This window comes from Fistularia commersonii, chromosome 15, assembly GCF_037954325.1.
Source record: "Fistularia commersonii isolate RoL2024-O1a breed Wild chromosome 15, RoL_Fcom_v1.0, whole genome shotgun sequence".
NCBI classification, from domain to species: domain Eukaryota; kingdom Metazoa; phylum Chordata; class Actinopteri; order Syngnathiformes; family Fistulariidae; genus Fistularia; species Fistularia commersonii.
In genome coordinates, this window is record NC_141298.1 from 180,812 (window position 1) to 203,487 (window position 22,676).

General features: G+C 46.7%; 1 long non-coding RNA gene across 1 annotated transcript in view; it reads right to left on the minus strand.

The window, feature by feature from the left end:
- Window positions 1-810: 810 nt before the first annotated feature.
- The window catches only part of LOC147226185 (uncharacterized), a 60,458-nt gene continuing 38,592 nt past the window's right edge, over window positions 811-22,676 (minus strand). The window contains exons 2-3 of the long non-coding RNA XR_015107238.1: window positions 7,418-7,479; window positions 811-882 (exon numbers count right to left, since the gene is read on the minus strand). This is a non-coding gene — a long non-coding RNA (uncharacterized LOC147226185). The remainder of the gene's footprint in view (window positions 883-7,417; window positions 7,480-22,676) is intronic.

Genomic DNA, 22,676 nt, shown 5'->3' on the forward strand with positions numbered 1-22,676 from the left:
TATTGGTAAAAGTGTGAATACCTATAAAATTCCAACAAGCAGGTGTTCGATGCTGAAAAATGTTTATTAGTACATGATTCAGAACATACATCAAAATCAATATAACCCATTCCCAGGTTTTAGAGATACAGACATGTGGTCAAAAAGTGCTTCTCACCAAGTTGAAGTGTTTTTGGAACAAAGTGAATATAACAAATAGTGCAGAATCATGTTTATTAATTTATTAGTGTCAAAATCACTGTAACCCTATGTTACATTTGGCTTCCAGGAGGACAGACACAGGTTCGTAGATACGCAGGTGGTTTAATAAGTTGTGAGATCAGGATGTCATACACACGCCAGGGAGAAGACTAGACAGACTTCTCCTAGCAACGAGATCAGACAATGTCTGCAACTTTGGGTCCATCCTATATACTCTTGCCTAATTAGTGGGATTGTTTCCTGGTGAGGCATGTTCACCAGGTGCAGGGGATAACTGCCTTGATTGCTGTGCCACCTGCCTGGGGATCCGATGAGTCGTGACAGTACCCCCCCCTCCAGCCTCCTCGGACGAGGGCGCACGGCGACGGGGACGGCCACGGGGACGGCCACGGGGACGGCCACGGGGACGGCCACGGGGACGGCCACGGGGACGGCCACGGGGACGCGGAGCCGGTTGATCTGGATGGGTGCTATGGAACTCCTCCCACAGCCCTGGGTCCAGGATGTCCTTGCGGTGGACCCAGGAGCGTTCCTCTGGTCCGTACCCCTCCAAGCTCGACGCCGCCGGGGTCAACTGGAGTACCTGGTCGACTGGGAGTATCTGGTGTACTGCGTAGATGGGTCCCTCTTCAAGGAGGGGAGGTGGCGGAGGCGGCACAGCAACCCCAGGGCCTGCAGCGTCTGAAGAGTCAGAGGAATAGCACGGTTTTAACAGAGATACATGAAATACCGGGTGAATTTTATATTCAGGCGGGAGTTGAAGGCGAAAAGTAACCGGATTGATCTGGTGGGAGATCCTGAAGGGCCCGATATACTTTGGCCTGAGTTTTTTGCAGGGGTGTTTCATGCAAAGGTCCAGTGTCGAGAGCCACACTTTCTGTCCCACGACATAGGCAGGGGCCTGGGCTCGGTGAGCATTTGCACAGCGGCGGCGTAGAGCCCCTTGCAAATGCCGTTGGGCCCTGGCCCACACCCTCTCTGAACCATTGATTGACTCCCTGGACAGGAGAATCCTCAGAAGTCCCAGCAAACATGGGTGGTTGGTAGCCAAGCATGCAGTGGAATGGCGTCAACCCGGTGGTTGGTTTCTGGAGGGAATTTGAGCATATTCTGCCCAGGGAAGGAATTGACTCCAATTTGCAGGGTGTTGCTGGCAGTACATTCGGAGGTAGCGGCATACCTCTTGGATCTTGCGTTCTGTTTGTCCATTGGTCTGGGGATGGTAACGAGACGACAAGCTCACTGTCACCCCCAGCAGGCGAAGAAAGGCTCTCCAAAACCTGGATATGAATTGAGGTCCTCGATCAGAGACGATGTCCTCCGGCAGTCCAAAGTTCCGGAAGACCTGGTTGAAGAGGGCTTCTGCAGTCTCTGATGCTGTAGGGACTCCGCTCATGGGGATCAACTTGCATGCCTTAGAAAATCGATCCACAACCACTAGGATGCTCGTGTATCCCTTGGAGGGGGGAAGGTCTGTGGCATAATCAATGCCGAGATGGGACCAGGGTCTATTTGGGATGGGTAAGGGTTCCAGTTTCCCTGCTGGTAGGTGACGAGGCGTTTTCACCCTGGCACAGTCGGGGCATTGGCTGACATATCTTCGGACGTCTCTCGACATTCCTGGCCACCAATATTTGTCTCGAAGTATGTTCTGAGTCTGCACCAGGTACCGGGCATCCAGGAATGAGTGCCCGGTACCTGGTGCAGAGTGTGCAGAGGTGAGGAGAGATTCCCGGATGGTTTGTGGTACGTAGGTACGATTGGCCGGAGTGTTGGGTGGTGCGGGGTCGGACACTGATGCTTCCCGGATTTCTTCATCCAGGCTCCACCGGATGGGGTTTACGAGCACACAGTCACGCAGGATTTTCTCCGGTTCTTCTGGGGCGTTTTCTGGAGAGTGAATCCGTGACAGAGCGTCGGCTCGCCCATTGAGAGTGCCAAGGCGATATCGGATGTTGAACTGAAATCGGGTGAAGAAGAGGGCCCATCTAGCTTGGCGGGGGTTTAACCTCTTGGCTTGGCGCAGGTACTGCAAGTTCTTGTGGTCGGTTAGCACCGTGAAAGGGTACTTTGCGCCCTCAAGCCAGTGGCGCCACTCTTCCAATGCCAGCTTGATGGCCAGGAGCTCTCTATTGCCGATATCATAATTGCTGAACTCATCCTTTTTGAAAAGAAGAGAGCAGACACAGGGCTGGAGTCGGGCTGGCTTTCCATGGGGTTGGGACAGGACGGCTCCCACCCCCGTGGTCGAAGCATCAACCTCCACTGAAGGGAAGATCTGGGTCCGGGTGGTGCAGCAGAGGGGCGGACGTGAAGGCCTTCTTGAGCTCCAGGAAGGCTCGTGTGGCGGTTGGGTTCCAATGCAGGCGTTTTGGTTTGCCGCGCAACAGGGAGGTGAGGGGCATAGCCAGTTGGCTGAAGTTCTCTATGAACCGTCGGTAGAAGTTAGCGAACCCCAGAAACCTCTGTAGTTGCTTGATTGTCTGGGGTTGAGGCCAAGAGTGGACGGCACTGACCTTGTCTTCATCCATACTCACGCCCTGTGGATGGAGGTGGTGGCCGAGGAACTGGACGGTGGTCTGGTGGAACAGGCATTTCTCTGCCTTGAGGAACAGTTGGTGTTCGCGAAGCCTGGTGAGGACCTGGGTGACATGGCGAACGTGACTGGACAGATCAGGGGAGTGGATCAGGATGTCATCTATATAGACGACCACAAATTTTTGGAGGAAGTCTCTGAATATCTCGTTCATGAAGCCTTGGAACACGGAAGGGGCATTAGCTAGGCCATATGGCATGACCCTGTACTCCCAGTGACCAGAGGGGGTTACGAAGGCAGTTTTCCACTCATCCCCTCTTCGAATGCGCACCAGGTTATAGGCGCTCCGGAGGTCCAGTTTGGTGAATATTTTGGAAGCCGCTGGCACCAAGGGTAGAGGATAACGGAATTTTACGGTGGCTTGTTTCAGGATCCGGTAGTCCACACAGGGCCTCAACCCTCCATCCTTCTTTGCGATGAAGAATGGCGAGGCCGCAGGGGATTTCGACGGTCGGATATAGCCCTGGCGCAGGGATTCCTCTATATAGGTCTCCATGGCCGCCTGTTCAGGGAGAGAGAGAGGGTAGATCTTTCCGTTCGGTAGCGGTTGGCCTGGAAGTAGATCGATCGCACAGTCCCAGGGACGATGTGGAGGCAGCGCGGCGGCTCGTTGGGAGCTGAAGACGTCCTGAAAACCCGCATACTGGGAAGGGATCTGGGCCCGGTGGTCTTGCTTGGGGCTTTCTACTGATGTGGCATAGAGATGCACTATTCTCCTTGCAAGGAGCACTGTTTTCCCCAGCTCCCTCCAAGTCTCACCCCAGCGCAGGATTTCCCCAGTGGCCCAGGAAACCGTAGGCTCATGCGCCCTCAACCAAGGTCTGCCTAACACCAGATCTATCTGTGATTCCTCCAGGACATGAAACGAAATGTTCTCCACATGCAGAACCCCAATGCTAAGCTGAAGGGAGGAGGTTTGTGTGTTGACTTGCCTGGAAGATAGAGGTTTTCCCATCACTGATCGTACGGTGAAGGAGGGGGAACACGGGAGCCGGGGAATTTCTAGCTGTCGGCAGAGTGCACCGGAGATGAAGTTCCCTGCCGAGCCGGAGTCCAGGAGGGCGTGCACAAGGTGGGTAGAGTCAGACACACAAAGCTGGGCTGGGATAGTCAATGGTGTCAAGTAGGCGTTAGGGGAAGTCACTGCGCCCACCAGGGGTCTTGGAGGTCTGCGTCTCTCAGTGGCGGATAATCGGGAGGCCTCCACTTCCCTGGTCTCTTCTGTTTGCTCCGGAGGGTTGAGGGATGGCCCGGTGGCGGTAGTAGATCTTCCTGGGTCAGAGAAACAGGCCTCTCTCCGATGAGATACCCTGATTGCCAGTTGGATGAACCTTTCCAGCCCCATGGTGTTATAAGCCACCAAGTGGAGTCACAAGGAGGGGTTCAAGCTTTGCCGAAACGCTGTCAGGAGGGCTGGCTCGTTCCAGCCACTGGCGGCCGCTAGCAAGTGAGGAATCCCCAACGGGAAGGCTGAAGACCTCTTTGAAATGGTCCACGAAGTTTTTCACCATGGCTGTCACCATTCCCGGGGAATTCCAGATAGCCTCAGCCCACTGGAGGGCCTTGGGCGACAGGAGGGAGATGATGTAGGCAATTTTCGACTTCTCCGTGGGGAACAAAGCAGGCTGCATCTCAAACCTCAGCGAGCATTGGAGGAGGAATCCCCTACAGCTCTCCAGGGAGCCGGAGTACGTAGCCAGGCTGGTCAGCGGTGCAGCATGGATGACTTGTGGAGGTTGAGGTGTTGGAGCGCTTGTGGGCTCCATACCAGGTCTGATCTTCTGTTACGTTTGGCTTCCAGGAGGACAGACACAGGTTCGTAGATACGCAGGTGGTTTAATAAGTTGTGAGATCGGATGTCACACACGCGCCAGGGAGAAGACTAGACAGACTTCTCCTAGCAACGAGATCAGACAATGTCTGCAACTTTGGGTCCACCCTATATACTCTTGCCTAATTAGTGGCATTGTTTCCTGGTGAGGCGTGTTCACCAGGTGCAGGGGATAACTGCCTTGATTGCTGTGCCACCTGCCTGGGGATCCGATGAGTCGTGACACCCTACCACAATTCAAGAGATATGGCCATGTTGTCAAAAAGTGCTAAACACACCAAGTTGAAGTGTTTTTGGTACAGAGTGTAAACAAGAAATGAATTCTTTCTTGCAGGTTACTGGTGCTGAAATATGTTGTATAGGAGTTGTTTTGGCACAATATATGTCAAAATCGCTCAACTCCAGCTTTCGTTTCAGAAGCTATAGCCATGTGGTCAAAAAGTGCTAATTTCACCATTTTAAAGCGTTTTTGGTACAGAGTGTTAATGTCTAATAAATTCCATCAAGCTGTTGTCTTGTGCTGACATATGTTGAATAGGACATCATTCTGCACGAAATAATCCAGAATCAGTTTTGTCCAAACGCTGTTTGCTGGAGGGAAACCAAGTTAAAGCGTTTTGATACAGAGTGTGAATAACTAATAAATTCCATCAAGCTGGCAGTGAAATGTGTTGAAAAGGACATGATTCTGCACAATATATGTCAAAATTCCTGTATTCCTGCCAGAGGTTCAAGAGATAAAGCCATGCGGTCAAAAAGTGCTTATCTCAAAAAGTTGAAGCGTTTTTGGTACAAAGTGTAAATAGCATACAAATTCTTTCAAGCTTGTGTCTGTTGCTGAAATATGCGTCAATATGCGTCAAAATCACTCAAATCCAGCATCAGGTTCAAAAGATATAGCCATGCGGTCAAAAAGTGCTTATCTCAAAAAGTTGAAGCGTTTTTGGTACAAAGTGTAAATAACGAATACATTCGTTCAACCTTGTGTCTGGTGCTGAAATATCTTGAAAAGGATATGATTCTGCACAATATATGTCGAAATCATTGTAATCCAGCCACAGGTTCAAAAGATATAGCCATGTGGTCAGAAATGTTTATCTCACCAAGTTGAAGCGTTTTTTGGTATAGAGTCTAAATAAGTAATGAATTCTTTCCAGCTTCTGTCTGGTGCTGAAATGAGTTGAAAAGGGCATGATTCTGCACAATATATGTTAGAATCACTTTTATTCAAACGCTGGTTCAAATGATACAGCCATGTGGTCAAAAAGTGTTTATCTCACCGAGTTGAAGCGTTTACTGTACAAATTGTAAATCACTCATCAATTCTTTCAAACTGGTGTTTGGTGCTGAAATATGTTCAATAGGACATGATTCTGCACAATATCTGAAAAAAATACTCAATTCCAGCATCAGTTTCAAGAGAAATAGCCTCATGGTCAAAAAGTGCTTATCTCACTGAGTTGAAGCGTTTATGGTCAATATAGTATATAACTTATGACTTCTTTTAAGCCTATGTCAGGTGCTGAAATATGTTGATTAGGACATGATTCAGCACAATATATGTCAAAATCACTGAAATCCAGCCACAGGTTCAAAAGATATAGCCATATGGTCAAACATTGTTTATCTTACCGAGTTGAAGCACTTTTGTTACAATGTGTTCATAACCAATGAATTATATCAAGATGGTGTCTGGTGCTGAAATGTGTTGAATAGGACCAGATTTTGCACAATATGTGTCAAAATCACTGAAATCCAGCCATAGATTCAAAAGATATAGCCATGTGGTCAAAAAATATTTATCTCACTGACTTGAAGCGTTTTTGGTTCAAAGTGTAAATAACTCATGAATTCTTTCAAGCTGTTGTCTGGTGCTGAAAAAGCTGAATAGGACATGATTCAGCACAAAACATGTCAAAATCACTCAAATCTAGCAACTGGTTCCATGGTTCACTGGTTCAACTGGTAGCCATGTGGTCAAATAGTGTTTATCTCACCGAGTTGAAGCATTTTTGTTACAGAGTGTAAATTACTAAAGAATTCTCTCAAGCACTTTTGTTACAATGTGTTCATAACCAATGAATTATATCAAGATGGTGTCTGGTGCTGTAATATCTTAAATAGGACATGATTTTGTACAAAGTGTAAATAACATACGAATTTTTTCAAGCTTGTGTCTGGTGCTGAAATATGAATAGGCCATGGACATGATCCTGCACAATATCGGTAAAAATTACTCAAATCGCACTGGTTCAAAAGATATAGCCATGTGGTCAAAAAGTGCATTTCTCACTGAGTTGTAGCGTTTTTGGTACAAAGTGTAAATACCATTCGAATTTTTTTCAAGCTTGTGTCTGGTGCTGAAATATGTATAAAAGGACATAATCCTGCACAATATCGGTAAAAATTACTTACATCGCACTGGCTCTAAAGATATAGCCATGTGGTCAAAAAGTGCATTTCTCACTGAGTTGGAGCAGCAATTGTGGCTTACAGGAGCTGCGACCTTTGCATTGAGGATTACGGAAGCGGAAATCCTTTCCTGGAGAAATACAGTGATGGCAACTGTTTCCTGGAGAAGGCCTGAAACAGCCCCCACAGATGGACATTGATTACAGGGTCAGTTTTCCCATAACGCCTGAAAATGCCCCACCATCCATTCATTGCCATTGGCAGCAGACATTAGCATAGCTGGGAACATGTTATCTGCCCTGGAAGCTCAAGTTACGTCTCAGTGGTATGTGGCCAAGCTACCCTGCTAACCCGGGAAGGAGCCCCCACAGACATACCTCATTCAGTTGCGGATGGTGGCCCAGTTCAACAACTGGTCCCTGGACAGGTTGCTCTTTCCCTGGAGGGAAAGGAACAACAAATCCTTACTGACCTCATAGTTTCGAACCCATAGAAAGGGCCATGCACCAGCAGTTTTGTTGCAGGCTCTTCTTTGAGGATGCTAGGAACCAGCTTTCCACCCGTCAGAGGAGAAGGGGAGAAAACTTGGGGGCTTATGCAGCAAATCTCCAGACTTATGCCCATAATGAATACCCGACCTTTGATGCGACTGGACAAGATGAGCTGGCCCTTCATGCTTTTGTACGGGGGCTCCAACCTCCCCGCCTCAAAGAGCATGTAACCTAATCATGTTAATAAAGAGGTGCATTGGGGAGAAAGTAGGGGGTGTGATTGGTTCTGCCTGCCCTTGTTTTGTGGGGACTTGTTTTCTCTGATGCGTGAGTGAGAGGGTAGCTCGGTTCCGGTTGGTTGCGTGCAACCATTGAACCTGACAGACCCGTAAGTGAGTATGACATAAAGTCTCGAGACACCCACGGCCCTGGCACACTACCCCTTAAAAAGTCAGGGTTACAAGCATATCAGTTTTTCTGCTCTAGGGCAGGGGTAGGTAAACTACGACCTGTGGGCCACATCTGGCCCGTTGGCCTTTTTAATCCGGCCCGCCGAAGATTGGTACAGAATTCATACTTGATGTGAATGATTGAATGACTGGGTCAATGAATGTGGGGGCTCAAACAGGAGGTTTTTCATTTTTCATTTTTAGAGCTACTTGACAACAGTTGAGAATTTTCCTGAGCTGAATGACATAGATTGGATTTGTGATTCAGCCTTAACAAAAGCATTTTTTTTTTTTTTATATGTATCGAATCCTGTGCTGACCCGGCCCATCTGTCAAATTTTAAAAGTCAATGCAGCCCCTGAGCCAGAAAGTTTGCCCACCTCTGCTCTAGTGGAAGCCAAAAGAATAGAACAGATATTGGGAGACAAGGAATTCCTATTTGGAATGGGTGGTGGCAGACCATCTACCTGTTTGATGGAAGGTGAAACAAGTGAGGATGAAGGTGCAACCCACCGTGCTCAAAGGGGAACCCTCTGACTGTCAAAACAGAGAGCGAAGGCAGCTGATCAGCTTTAAGGAATTCCAAATGGCTATAGCCATTTGGTAAAAATGTGTTTATCTTACCAAGCTGAAGTTTGTTGACACAAGTTGTAAATAAATGTGGAATTCCTTAAAGCTGGTGTCTGGTCTTGAACTATGGTCAATCAGACTTGATTCTACACGATAAATGTCAAAATCACTCAAATCTAGCTGCGGGTTTTATCATATAGCCATTAGGTCAAAAAGAGTTTATCTCACCAAGTTGAAGCTTTCTGCCACAAGTTGTAAATAACTTTGGAATTCGTTATAGCTGGTATCTGGTGCTGAAATATGTTGAATAGGATGTTATTCTAAATAATATACTTAAAAATTGCTAAAATCTAGTAGCAGGCTTAATAGATATAGTCATTTGCCAAAAAGTGTTTATCTCAACATGATGAAGCTTTTTGTCACAAGTTGTAAACAATTTTGGAATTCTTTAAAACTGATGTATGGTGCTGAAAATTGTTGAATAGGACATGATTCTACACATGTCAGATTCACTCAAATCCAACCACAGGTTTAAAAGATATAGCCATTTGATCAGGAAGTGTTTATCTCACCCAGTTGAAGCCTTTTGTCACAAGTTATAAATAATTTTGGAATTATTTAAAGGTGATGTATTGAGCTGAAATATGTTGAATGGGATGGGAATCTACATAATATGTGTCAAATTTACTCAAATCCAGTCGCAGGCTTAAAAGATATAGCCCTTTAGAGAAAACGTTATCTCACCAAGTTGAAGCTTGTCAACACAAGTTGTAAATAACTTTGGAATTCTTCAATCCTGCTGTGTGGTGCTGAAATATGTTGCATAGGACTTGATTCTACACAATATATGTCAAAATCTCTAAAATCAAGCTGCAGGAATAAAAGATATAGTAATTTGGTGAGAAAGTGTTTATCTCAACAAGTTGAAGCTATTTGGTACAAGTTCTAAATGGCAATGGAATTTTTTAAGCTGGTTACTTGTCCTGAAATGTGTTTAATACGACTTGATTGTAGACAATATATGCCAAAATCACTCAAATCTAGCCGCAGGTTTAATACATATTGCAATCTGTTCAATAAGTGTTTATATCACCAAGTTGAAACTTTTTGCACAAGTTGTAAATAACTATGGAATTCTTTAGACCTGGTGTCTGGTGCTGAAATATGTTGAATAGGATTTGATTCTACACTATATATGTCATAATCAATTATATCCAGTCACAGGTTTAAAAGATATAACCATGGTGGCCAAAAGGGTGTTTATATCACAGAGTTGAAGCTTTTTGGCAAAAGTTGTAAATAACTTTGGAAGTCTTTAAAGCTGGTGTTTGATGCTGAAATATGTTGAATAGGACAAGATTCTACAAAATATATGTCAAATTTACTGAAATCCAGCAACAGGAATAGAAGAAATAGCCATTTGGTCAAAACAGATTCATCTCACCAAGTTGAAGCTTTTTGGCTCATGTTGTAAATTACTTTTTGAGTTTTAGTTACAACCCTTGTTTCCCTGAAAATAAAGATATAAATGTGAACGTCTTACTCTTCTATATATTTAAACTTATTTAGTTCCAGTCTTTGTCCTTCATATGCTCTTATTCAGCTATTACTTTTAAATGTAAGATAAGTAGTAAGATATTATGTTTGAACTAATTATCTTTCTTTTAAATCAACATAGGCCTATTTCATTGTGAAGAAATACAGTATTAGTATTATCTTCCCGGTAGCATGTTATTTCTCCAGTAACCATTGAGTTAATAAAGCATCTCAGTTAACCAAATAGGAAATGAATACCCTCAATTGCAAGTAAATGTGAGTTAGAAAATGAAAGCAAAGCTATCTGTTCTTACGACCTTGTTGAGATCTACTCTTGGTAGATAGTACGAAAAACTGCACTATTGACTTTGCAGTTCAAAATCTACATTCCTCAAAACGGGATGAACAGAAGATTAGGGAGGTTCCCCTACCCATGTCATGTCCAGTCGAGTCAAGGCTCTTATTGTCGGTGGCACACCATCAAGCATTCATGCAGGAATCATGGACTCCACAGTTCCTGTTTCTCCAACAATACAGTCAATATCTGTTCCTTTTTGTTCACTGACGCGATCAATTCGACAGCATGACGTTTACAGCATTGTGTTTTATTGTTTTATTTTTTACTCATGACTGCTGGAACAAAGTCGTATCAGCGTTATGATTGGCTGATAGAGCTACCACTTCCTAAAGCATCGGTAGTATGAAATTAAATGACAAATTAATTCACGGATGGAATTGCCCATTTTCAAGAGTAAGGGGGATGTGCAAAATTGCAGCAACTATAGAGGGATAAAGTTGATAAGCCATACGATGAAGTTATGGGAAAGAGTAGTGGAAACTAGAGTAAGAGCAGAAGTCAGCATTTGTGAACAGAAGTATGGCTCTATGCCGAGAAAGAGTACTACAGATGCAGTATTTGCTTTGAGAATGCTAATAGAGAAGTACAGACTGCCAGAGGGAGCTGCATTGTGTTTATGTACATGTACAAAAAGCATATGACAGGCTGCTAAGGGAAGCGCTCTGGAATTGTATGAGGAAATCTGGAATGGCAGAGAAGTATGTTAGACTGCTGCAGGACAGAAAAGTTCAAGGCGAAGGTGGGACTTGGCTCTGAGCCCCTTGTTGTTTGCAGTGGTGATAGACAGCCTGACAGATGGGGTTAGACAGGAATCGCCATGGACCATGATGTTTGCAGATGACATTGTGATCTGTAGTGAGAGCAAGGATAGGGTTGAGGAAAATCTAGAGAGATAGAGGTATTCTCTGGAAATGAGAGGAATGAAGGTTAGTTGCAGCACAACAGAGTATATGTGTGTGAATGAGAGGAACCCAGGTGGGATGGTGAGGCTACAGGAAGCGGAGATCAAGAGTGTGGAAAAGAGGTGAAGAGATGGGTTCAAGCAGGTTGGGATGGGCGGACATATTTGTTAAGGGTTCTATGCGATAGAAGACTATTAGCCAGAATAAAGGAATGCTGTACAAGACAGTGGTGAGACCAGCAATGCTGTATGGCTTAGAAACAGTTAAAATGACGAAAATACAAGAGGCAGAGCTAAAGGTCACAGAGATGATGCTAAGATGCTAAGGTCCTTTTTGGGAGTGACCAGGATGGATTGGCTCAGGAATGAGTCTATCAGAGAAACAGCACCTTTGATGTTTTGAAGAGAAGGTCAGAGAAGTCACACTGATATGGTTTGATCATGTGCAGAGAAGGGACAGTGAATATATTGGTAGACAGATGCTGGAACTGGAGCTGCCAGGCAGGAGGTCTCGAGGAAGACCAAAGCGAAGATTCATGGACGTACTGAGAGAGGATATGAAGGTAGTTGGTCTGAGAGAGGTGGATACAGAGATAGGGTTAGATGGAGAAGATGGATTCACCCAGGCAACCCCAGAAGGGAAAAGCCAAAAAGAGAAGAAGAAGAAGATAATAATAATGTTTACACTCTTCTACCAGCACATACCCCAATGCATTGCAGACAGCAAAGTAGGAATCTTACTGAACAGGGAACCACATTTCTCCACTGTACATGCAACAATAAACGCTTTGAATCTTGAGTCTTGAATTTAGAATTAGGAGACGACTGTACCTCAATGTAACGTATTATACGTACAGAGAGCATTAATATACCGTCACAATTTTTAGCTGTATAGCACTTGGTAAGGAGTGAACTTATTTCCATTTAAAACAGCAAATTTCTAATGCCCAGATGATGAAGTGCATGGTGATGATGTGCAGTGTGCCGATGGTTAACAGAACTCTGGGTGATATTTCCTGTCTATGCTTATGAAATGACACAATGAAAATTGTTGTTAAATGAATGAACAAATGGGGGAAGTGTGATGGAAATTTGAATACCATAAGCGGGGCCAGTCCTGAAAAACAAGAGGTCACTAAGACGCCTAGACAAGAAAAGGGAATAACGTCCTGAAAAATTAAGGGTCAGTAAGAGGCCAGGGCATGAAATATCGGGTGCCCTCTCGGGCAGCTGCCTGCCAGAGTTTCTCCTCACCTTAGTGTCTCTTTTTTCCGAAATGTTCTACTTTTTTTATTTCAATAACTTCTTCTTCCTTTAGAAACCATTTAGTTAAGGAATTTGCCAAAACAAGAGATGTTGCTCCATTCGCTCTTTCTTATTTTCGCGGTGTTTGGAGCACTTTTTTCAAGCCAGATCCCGGTCCTGTTGGAGCAGCGTAATGGCTCCATTGTTTACACCCGGGATAAGCTGACGACGCAGCGGCGGGATGGGGTTGAGGCACGAAATCCCCAAGGAGCAACAGAGGAAATACCGGGGCTGCAGAGCCGGGAGGAGACGTTGGCTGAGGAAGAGGAGATACAGATCATATCTCCCCTCCATTGTGATGGGAAATGTGAGATCGCTGGGCAACAAGTTGGAGGAGCTAACAGCACTCACACGGAGCAACGGTGTGTTTTGTGAGGCTTCGGTGCTGTGCTTCACAGAGACTTGGCTAAACAACAACATACCGGACTCTGTAGTGAGTTTACCCGGCTTTCAGTTGGTGCGAGAAGCGGCAAGAAGGACGGAGGAGGTGTCGCTGTGTTTGTAAACAACAAGTGGTGCACGTCACGGTGAAGGAGCGTGTTTGCAGCCCGGACATCAAACTGTTGGCAGTGAGTCTCTGGCCATACCATTTGCCCAGAGAGTTTTCCCACACCATCACTACTGTTTACATCCCACCATCTGCTGATGCACCGTCGGCTAATGACGTCATCAGCTCTGTGGTCGCAAGACTTCAGACTCAGCACCCCAGTGCCTTCATAGCCATCTCTAGGGATTTCAACCATGCCACCCAGTCATCATCTCTGCCCACTTTCAAAGTTTGTGGATTGCAAGACAAGAGACAATAAAACCCCGGACCTGCTGTATGCCAATGCCAAGGATGCATACAGCTGCACAGCTCTCCCTGCTCTGGGTAGATACGACCACAATCTGGTCCACTCAAAGCCTTGCTATGTTCCTGAAGTCCAGCGGCAACCTGTGATCACCAGAACTGTACGGAGGCGGTCACAGGAGGCAGAACTGACACTTCAGGGATGCTTTGAGATGACTGACCGGGACGTGCTCTGCGAAGATCAGGGTGAGGACATTGAAAACCTTTTCGACTGCATTACAGACTATATGAACTTCTGTACTGACAACATCATCCCCAGCAAGAAGGTGCGTTGTTTCTCAAACAACAAACCCTGGATGACTAAGGACATAAAGGACACGCTGAACAAGAAGAAGGCGACATTCAGGAGGAGCCTGAATGAGGAGCTGAAGAAGGTGCGGACTGAGCTGGGGGAGAAGATAACAGAGGGCAAGGACAGTTACAGGAGAAAGCTGGAGAACAAACTCCAGCAGAATAACATGAGGGAGATGTGGAGTGGGTTGAAAACCATCACTGACCATGGAAAACAGGTGAGCCAGACGATGGAAGGAGACCTGCATGAGGCCAACAAACTAAACCTGTTTTTTAACAGATTTGATGAAGGAGCCTCTGCCCACCCTCCCCCAGCTCCGCTCAGGACTTTCCTCCCCCTGTACCCTCATCCCTCACTTCAAAGACTTTCCCCCCTCCCTCAAGCACCTCTTCTGCTCCCCTGTACAACATCTCGTTGACACTCAGCCCTCCTGCCCCCCACTGAGACTCTCTCCACCCCCTCCTGTCACCTTCACCGCTGAGAAGGTGAGAAGAGAGTTCAGTCGCCTTTGTCCCAGGAAAGCTGCTGGACCTAACAACCTTAACCCCAGAGTGCTGAAAGGATGTGCCTCTCAGATGAGTAGGATTTTCACACATCTCTTCAACCTGAGCCTGATCCAGATGGTTGTCCCTGAGCGGTGGAAAACCTCATGCCTGGTTCCAGTGCCCAAGAAGAAGCATCCCAGCATACACAACGACTACAGCCCAGTGGCCCCGACATAACACATCATGAGGTCGCTGCAGAGGCTTGTCCTGAGGCACCTTTGCACAGTTGTCGGACCTTTGCTGGACCCCCTGCAGTTCGTTTACCAGCCTTGGATAGGAGTGGAAGACGCCATCATCTTCCTGCTGCACAGAGTCTACACCCACCTGAAGGAGGCAGGAAGCACTGTGAGAGTTATGTTCTTTGACTTCTCAAGTGCTTTTAATACCATTCGACCTGCCCTGCTGAACAAGAAGCTTCTGGATAAGCAGATGGATGCCCCACTCCTGGCCTGGATCAACAACTTACTCACAGGCCGCAGTACGTGAGGCTGGGAAACATCCCATCGGACACCATTGTGAGCAGCACGGGGGCGCCACAGGGGACGGTCCTGTCTCCGTTCCTGTTTATGCTCTACACCTCAGACTTCAGGTTCTCCTCGCAGTCCTGCCACTTGCAGAAATTCTCAGCTGACTCTGCCATCGTGGGCTGCATCAACAAAGACCTGGAGGGGGAGTACAGGAGTGGGGTGGACAGGTTTGTGGAGTGGTGTGGACTGAACCACCTGTAGCTCAATGTGACAAAGACAAAGAAACTAGTGGTGGATTTCAGGAAACAGAGGACCCATCTGAACACGGTCACCATCAGGGGCACATAAGTGGACATAGTGGACAACTACAAGTACCTGGGTGTCCACTTGGACAATAAACTTGACTGGATTGTAAACACATGTTAATAAAGAGGTGCATTGGGGAGAAAGTAGGGGGTGTGATTGGTTCTGCCTGCCCTTGTTTTGTGGGGACTTGTTTTCTCTGATGCGTGAGTGAGTAACTCTGGCACAACAATTTCCTTCGGGATAAATAAAGTTGTTCTTATTCTTATTCGTATTATTCTTAAAAGGGAAAACAACGTTCTGAAAAACAGGAGGTCACTGTTGGGGCCACAACTAGAAGAGGAACAACCCCTCATCTTCCCCTTTCAGGTTGCATCCAGGTACCAGTGCCCCCCTTGTCTGCTGATGCAGGACCAACCGTGTAGGGTGATAGATAACAATACCATCCATGGACAAAAGACATCTGACTGTCTGGAAAAGCGCTTGTATCACCCGACTCAGAGACTATAAAAGAGCGACTCACCCTTCCCTCTGATGGGACAAGGGTACAGACGCCTTGAGACTGTATCATGCTTCTCCCCTCTTGTGCACAAGGTAAAATTTGTTTCATGTAAAGGTGGATGTCCTGACTCTTGTGTTTCTAAGAATTTCCAGCCTATAGGAAATTTCCTCAAAAACCCCCACAGTCCTCAGTGTATAAGCTCCTCAGTTGAAGCTCAGCATCGCATAGACCCTCCAGCAGTCTCCAGCCTGGAGCCCAGTCAAGAGTAGCTCGCACCAGTCCCCAGCCCAGAGTTCAGCCATCCACAACCAACACCAGTCCCTAACCCAGAGTCCAGCCAGCTACAGCGAGCAGCAGTCTCTAGCTGAGTGCTCAGTTGGGCACAACAAGCATTAGCCGTCAGCTCAGCGGCTAGGCAGCTGCTGTCAACAACAGAGAAAAAAGTGCTAGGTGGGAAATGTCAGATCCTGCAACCCAAAATCCAGCCTAGGAGAGTGGAAGACTGTTGATTTAGGTCTGGTTGCCTCACTAGAACAACAGAGGGTGTTTTGGTGACAGAAAGCTGGAGAGAACAGAGGCCATCATCTACAGTTATAGTGCAGAGAGGCTTGGGGTAAAGGGTAAAGTGTTGAGACAGTGGAAAGACCTCCATAAACCACTCCAGGGGGCAATGGGAAATTGACAGGCTGGTGAAGGAAAGAAGACAACTGACAAAGCAGTGGAGGAAAGCTACAGATAGGAAAGAGTAGGACTTAATGATCTTCAGGCTGAAATAGAGCAGCAAACATTAAAGCACCTCAGACGACAAACACAAGAGGAAAGAACAATCAAGGACCCGCTTCGATATTGATCCCTACAGCTTTGCAAAAGATCTCTTTGACAGAGAAAGGAGGGGGAGCCTGGAGGTGCCCATAAAAGACCAAGAAGAGTACCTGAGGAAGATGTACTCTGATGAGCGAAGGCATAAGCCAATCATCATCCCGAACAGCGTACTATCAATTCATGCACCTGAACATCAAATGGACATGAGGCCCCCCAACATTGAATGAGGTGGAAAAGATTGTGAGGCAGGCAAGATCAGCATCAGCACCTAGGCCCAATGGTATCCCGTAGAGGCTCTACAAAAAAACCCTGAAGTCCTTAATTACCTCTGGAAATTGATGAAGGTAGTTTGGCAGAAAGAAGCTATACCAAAAGCGTAGAGAAGAGGAGGAGGTATCCTGATCCTCAAAGAAAAGGACTCATGTTTCAACCTTGTCACAAATCGCCATCTGTCTTTCGTCCCCAGTGGTGCGCCCAGAGGACACCTCATTCCAGTCAACGACCACGAATCCATTGCAGGTCTGACGTGATTGTCATCGGAACCGGCCTTTCCGTCTTGGAACATCACATCCCTGATGGGTTAGAAAGGACCAATCTTGCCCCCTGTATTCTACTCCTGCAACACTCAAGCACATTCTGGTTGGCTGCAGAACCAGCCTCACTCAAGGGAGATATACTTAGAGACACAACCAGGTCCTCATGACTGGCTGATAAATTTGAGTGCAATAGGGTATCTATCAATGCCCAGCCCCTCAGAAACCTGAATGTGCACCGACAGCATTCAGCATCTCCTCCTCATCTCAGACATCTCCCCTTTCACTTCCAGCTGCAGCCATTTTCTCCAATGGATTAACAATGAGCTTACCATAACAAAGACTTTGTTAGCCGCCTGAGCTAACACAGCCAACGCAACCGTTGTTATCAGCTAACCACGTATACTACACAGCAATTCCCCATCTATCCTACTACACTGCCCGGATCTCGGGTACCGCTCTGCCGTAAGATACGGAGCGGTCATAAGATCATGTACTCCAGGGAACGGCTGCTCCAGCGATTAAAGCATTCTAGCAATGCTGTTTGGCACTGCTGACCACCACTCCATCGTGCTTGCTCCTGCCTATGCACTGTTGGTAAGGAGAGCTGGTAGAGTAACCAAGATCATCAAGCAGTGCACGCCAGACAGCATTGATATTGAATGTTCCTGCTGCAGGTGTGAGGAGCTTCTCCACCTGAACTGTCCTAATTTTCATCATCTCATATACCCAGGAATACTTGGGGTCCAGTTATATTCATTTGCCAGTACAGTCCATGCATTCCTCTTTTGTTATTTTTGTTTTGGTCCCATCAGTTGAATCATAGTTTGTTATCAGTTATAGGGTACTTTGAAATCATTGTCCTTAAATACATCTTTTCACTTTCATTGAAATGTTTTGAATGAACTCCTGTTCCTCACTAACACTGCTAAAGAGTATTTTGAAATATTCAATATCAGGTTTTGGGAGCACCCTCCCCTTTGCACCATGTGAACATTGTTAACCTGATTCTGTCACGGGGCGCGGACTCGGGCAGGGAACCACACCTTCGAGGCTGAAATCAGGGTTGAAGCGCTTTGTTTAGGTAGACAGGCAGGTAGGGTGTTACTGGCAATTCCCTGGCCCCGAGACAGAGTCGCACAAGGCTGGGTCTCACCAGGACGGGCCCCAGGCAGGGTGAAGGCAGGACGGGCCCCTGGGCAGGGTGAAGGCAGGGCAGGATCTCGGACAGGGTCAAGGCAGGATCTCGGACAGGGTCAGGGTCCGGTGGTCCACCAGGGGGTCCTGGTCTACACTCAGGATCCGGTGGTCCACCAGGGGGTCTCACGGGGTCAGGGTCCGAAGGTCCAGAGGGGGCTCCCGCAGGGTCGGGGTCCGGTGGTCCACCAGGGGGTCCTGGTCTACACTCAGGGTCTGGTGAGACCCTGAGAGATTCGATTTTCGATTAATGATCTATCCTGTCTTTGATTACCTTAGTCTGAGACTTTGTAATTTGGAATGAGTTATTCAGAAGTTAAGAACATCCCAGCAAGCTGCTGGATTAGTTTGGATATGCTCAAACCAGATAAGCTTGGTGCTGTTTTTATTGAAGCTCTGAATGTGAAACTGGCCCCATGTTTCAAGATAACATTGGTTTTAAGTCAAAGCCAGCGCAAAGATATAACGGAATGAAAAATAACTGAACTGTTTTGAGACATTCCAAAAAAATAAAAATGCTCAACAGGGTATTTTATTTTGCTCAACATGACAATAAAGGACAGGGTCTAACCCAGGGGAAATTTAAAGACTTCTTTTAAGGACCTTAGTCTGCTCTCCATCTTCTGTACACTCAGAGACTGGGTCCATGGGCCCTATAAGCTTTTCTTGCTTAGATGGCAAATCTATGATCTAACAGCTTTCAAATGTGATTTGCTGACTAGCTGCTGACTTGTGTTTTCATCCAAGTGTCCCACTGTTTTTACAAAGCCAATTGTGCTGCTAAAGAGCTGTGGCGCTGGACAATGTCAGAGCTTTACTTGTCACTGGCATCATCTGCCACAAAGAATAGGGGTGCCCTGAGAGCAAGCTGTATGTGTGTGTGTGTGTGTGTGTGCATGGTTTTTGTCGGGGTTCAAAGGCCAACATCAACACTATAAGGAAGACAGGAGACGAGTCAAGTCTGCTCAGTTCGCGAGGTGAGTCAGTTGGAGCACCACCGTAGTAGTCTCCTGACAGCACTGAACTTCCTTCAATAGCATGAGCTTTTATTTGTAATGGGTGTCGTTACATTTGCGTAAGCAAGATAATAGTTAGCGGGTAGACGCATGTGGGGTGTCGCTTCTCACGGGATAATCATGTTTTTAGTTCAGCCAGCACTTTTCACAGGATTGTTTGCATCGGAGGACGTGGGTACAGGTTGCATATCAGAAGTATGACAGGATAAGGTTACAGCTTGTATAGCTGAAACAGAATATGGTTCTCACACATGATAATATAACACAGACAGTTTTGCCACATAAGGTAAATTACTCTAACAGTTTTAAATTAACCAAAAGCTCATTAAGCAGTCTATGTTTTATAGAAAGGGTTCCCTATAAACATACAAACACATTACATTACAGTCATTTGGCAGACGCTTTAATCCAAACCGACTTACAAGAAGTGCAATTCAGTCACCGAAGATTGGAAGTACCAGTAGTCGGATGTCAGAAGTGGCCACCCAACCAAATAGCCATCTCAGAACCATATACATACATACATTCATTTCATCCTTCTTTTTTTTTGCTGTGGGGGTTGGGGTCTAAATGCGATTGGTACGAGTGCGATTTGTGAACGGCAGTATGGCTTCATTTCTAGAAAGAGTACTACAGATGCAGTATTTGCTTTGAGAATGCGCGTAAAGAAGTCCGGAGAATGCCAGAGGGAGCTGCATTGTGTTGCATATGACAGCGTGTCAAGAGAGGAGCTCTGGTATTGTATGAGGAAATCTGGAGTGGCAGAGAAGTATGTTGGACTGATGCAGGACATGTATGGTAGCTAATTGAGAAGTTCAAGGTGGAGCTGGGACTCCATGAGGGATCAGCCTTTGAACCCCTTCTTATTTGCAGTAGTAATGGACAGGCCGACAGATGAGGTTAGATAGGAATCTCCATGAACCATGATGTTTGCAGATGACATTGTGATCTGGTTTGTAACAGAAAGACATTGAGAGATGGAAGTTGATCGTAGAAACACTCACATCTGGGTCGTACACAACCACCCCCCAGTTGATGATCGTGAAACTTAAGAAATTTGAAAAAAATTAGAAAGAACGGAGCTATTGGCAAAAGCCAGATTACACAGGATCGCTCACAAGCATGTTTAAATCACAACTGTCCAGCGGGAAAGCAGAAATAACCTATTGTAAGGCCAAGTGGAAGGAAGAATGCAGCATGCCGAAGTGGAGATGCAACACTCAGAAATGGGCCCAGAAAGGTGATATCGCCTCTGAGCATGTGAGTATGTTATCACATATTGGAAACTGTTACGGTCTCCTCTCAGCAGCCGAGAGGAGACACGGCTGGGTCAAATTAAGAATCGGTGCCAGCTGCAGCAGCTACCAGCTGCCGCTAATCAAGATCCCTATAAAGGGCAGCGGCACTCTCTGCCGGGGGATTGTGGTTGCCCAACAACCCTGACCTTGCGGATCCCAATGATTCCTGTCACAACCGGACCTAGCTGTGGTGCCCGGACTTCCCCTTTGCCCAACGACCCCTGTCACGACCAGACCTAGCTGTTGTTCCTGGACCTTCGGACCCTGACCTTGTGAGACCCCCTGGTGGACCACCAGACCCCAAGTGTAGACCGGGACCCCCTGGTGGACCAGCGGACCCCAACCCGGCAAGAACCCCGTTACGACTGGACCCAGCTGGCCGGTGTAACATTGGACCCTGACCCTGCGAGACCCCCTTATGGACCAGGCCCCCTCTGGACCTTTGGACCCTGACCTTGTGAGACCCCCTGGTGGACCACCGGACCCTGACCCTGCGAGAACCCCGTGACGACCAGAGCCAGCTGGCCGGTGCAACATTGGACCCCGCATCCCATGGTTAAAAAGAAAACATCCGAACATACTCTAGCCGTGGTGTGGTTCCCTGCTCGAGTCCGCCCCCCGACCCGTGACAGGAAACCTCGTAACAAAATGGAAAGACAAATACTGGAATGCGCCGCAGCCCCTACCAGCGCCCAAGCGGCATCATCTGAAAAAACAAAAGAAACTCTGATCAGTCGGTGACTCTATCCCACCCTGCCCCCTCCTTACCGCCAGACCCCTCACACGTAATGATATACTATACTAGAGAAGATGATGAACCCTATGTAGAACGATAGGCTGCAGCCTCTGAACAAATTCCAACCACATTACGAATGGCTGTTATCATTGTTAGGGAGCCGGAGTTGGCAGCAATTGCCAAATTAACACCTGAACAAATGGAATGGTATCGCGTATCTGACACAGCTGTGCCACATTGCTTGCTCTTACAGAACATCAAAGGTGAGGCCAAGAATTTAGGACCCATGACTAAACAACCGTCTTTGTTAACCAAATGGGTGCCTACCCAGATACCAAATGTTGTCTATTCTCCGTCGACAGCATATTATGACATATCTGAAACTACAAATGATTCCACACCACAAGATATGGATCTAGAGAGATACCATGGATGAAAGAATACTGACCACTCTGCTGCCGAAGCCATGCTATCAGGGATCCCTGACCATGTATGGTCTAAGGGCAGTTTTGACATCGGGATGATCGATACCCTGCCTGTCAAGCTTGCATTCAAACAAGATGTGATTTGTAAGCCGCAATATCCGCTTAAACCGGATGCAGCCGAGGGAATCTGTGAGACCATAACCAGTTTGGTGGAAGCTGGTGTATTGATTCCCACAGATTCAGCCTCAAACACCCCATTACTGCCTGTCAGAAACACAGATGGATCCTGGCAAATGGTACACGACTTTAGAGAAGTTAATGCACAGTGCATAACTACTTTGGAAGCAGTTCCTAATTCCACTGGTTATTCTTGGCACTATAATACCAGCCCAAATGTGGTTTACAGTTCTCGATCTATCCAATGGCTTTTTCTGCATCCCACTACATGAGGACAGCTGAGACCATCTCGTGTTTACATATGACGGTAACAAGCATATGCAAACTCGGCTCCCTCGGGGCTTGACTAATTCTCCTGGGATTTTCAATCATTGCCTACGTGCTTCGTTTAACGATGTACAACTCCCTGATGAAGTTGAGGTCATCCAATGTGTGGATGACATCCTAATTGCTGTTACAAATCCCCAATCATGTCTAGAAGTCACCAGAAACATCCTTCTATGACTAGCGGATCGTGGCTACAAGTTCTCTAGTAAGAAGCTTCAGTGTGTTCATCAATCACTGGTGTTGCTCGGATGCCTCCTTTCTCCAGCAGGGCTTTCACTTACAACCACCAATATGACCTCAATCCTGCAAAATGCTAGACAGAGACTGTGCGTGACATGAAGGGATTTCTCAGACTCCTGAACTATCACATAGACCACATCCCTAATTTTGTGGATGAAACGGCTCCCATGAGACAGATGATGGCCAAAGCAAAATACTCTAAACTCTCTGCCCCGCTCAAGTGGACTCCACAAATGGAGGTACGTTGCATCAAGGTTAAAGGCCTGATTAGCCAAGAAGTCACCTTTGCCATTGCC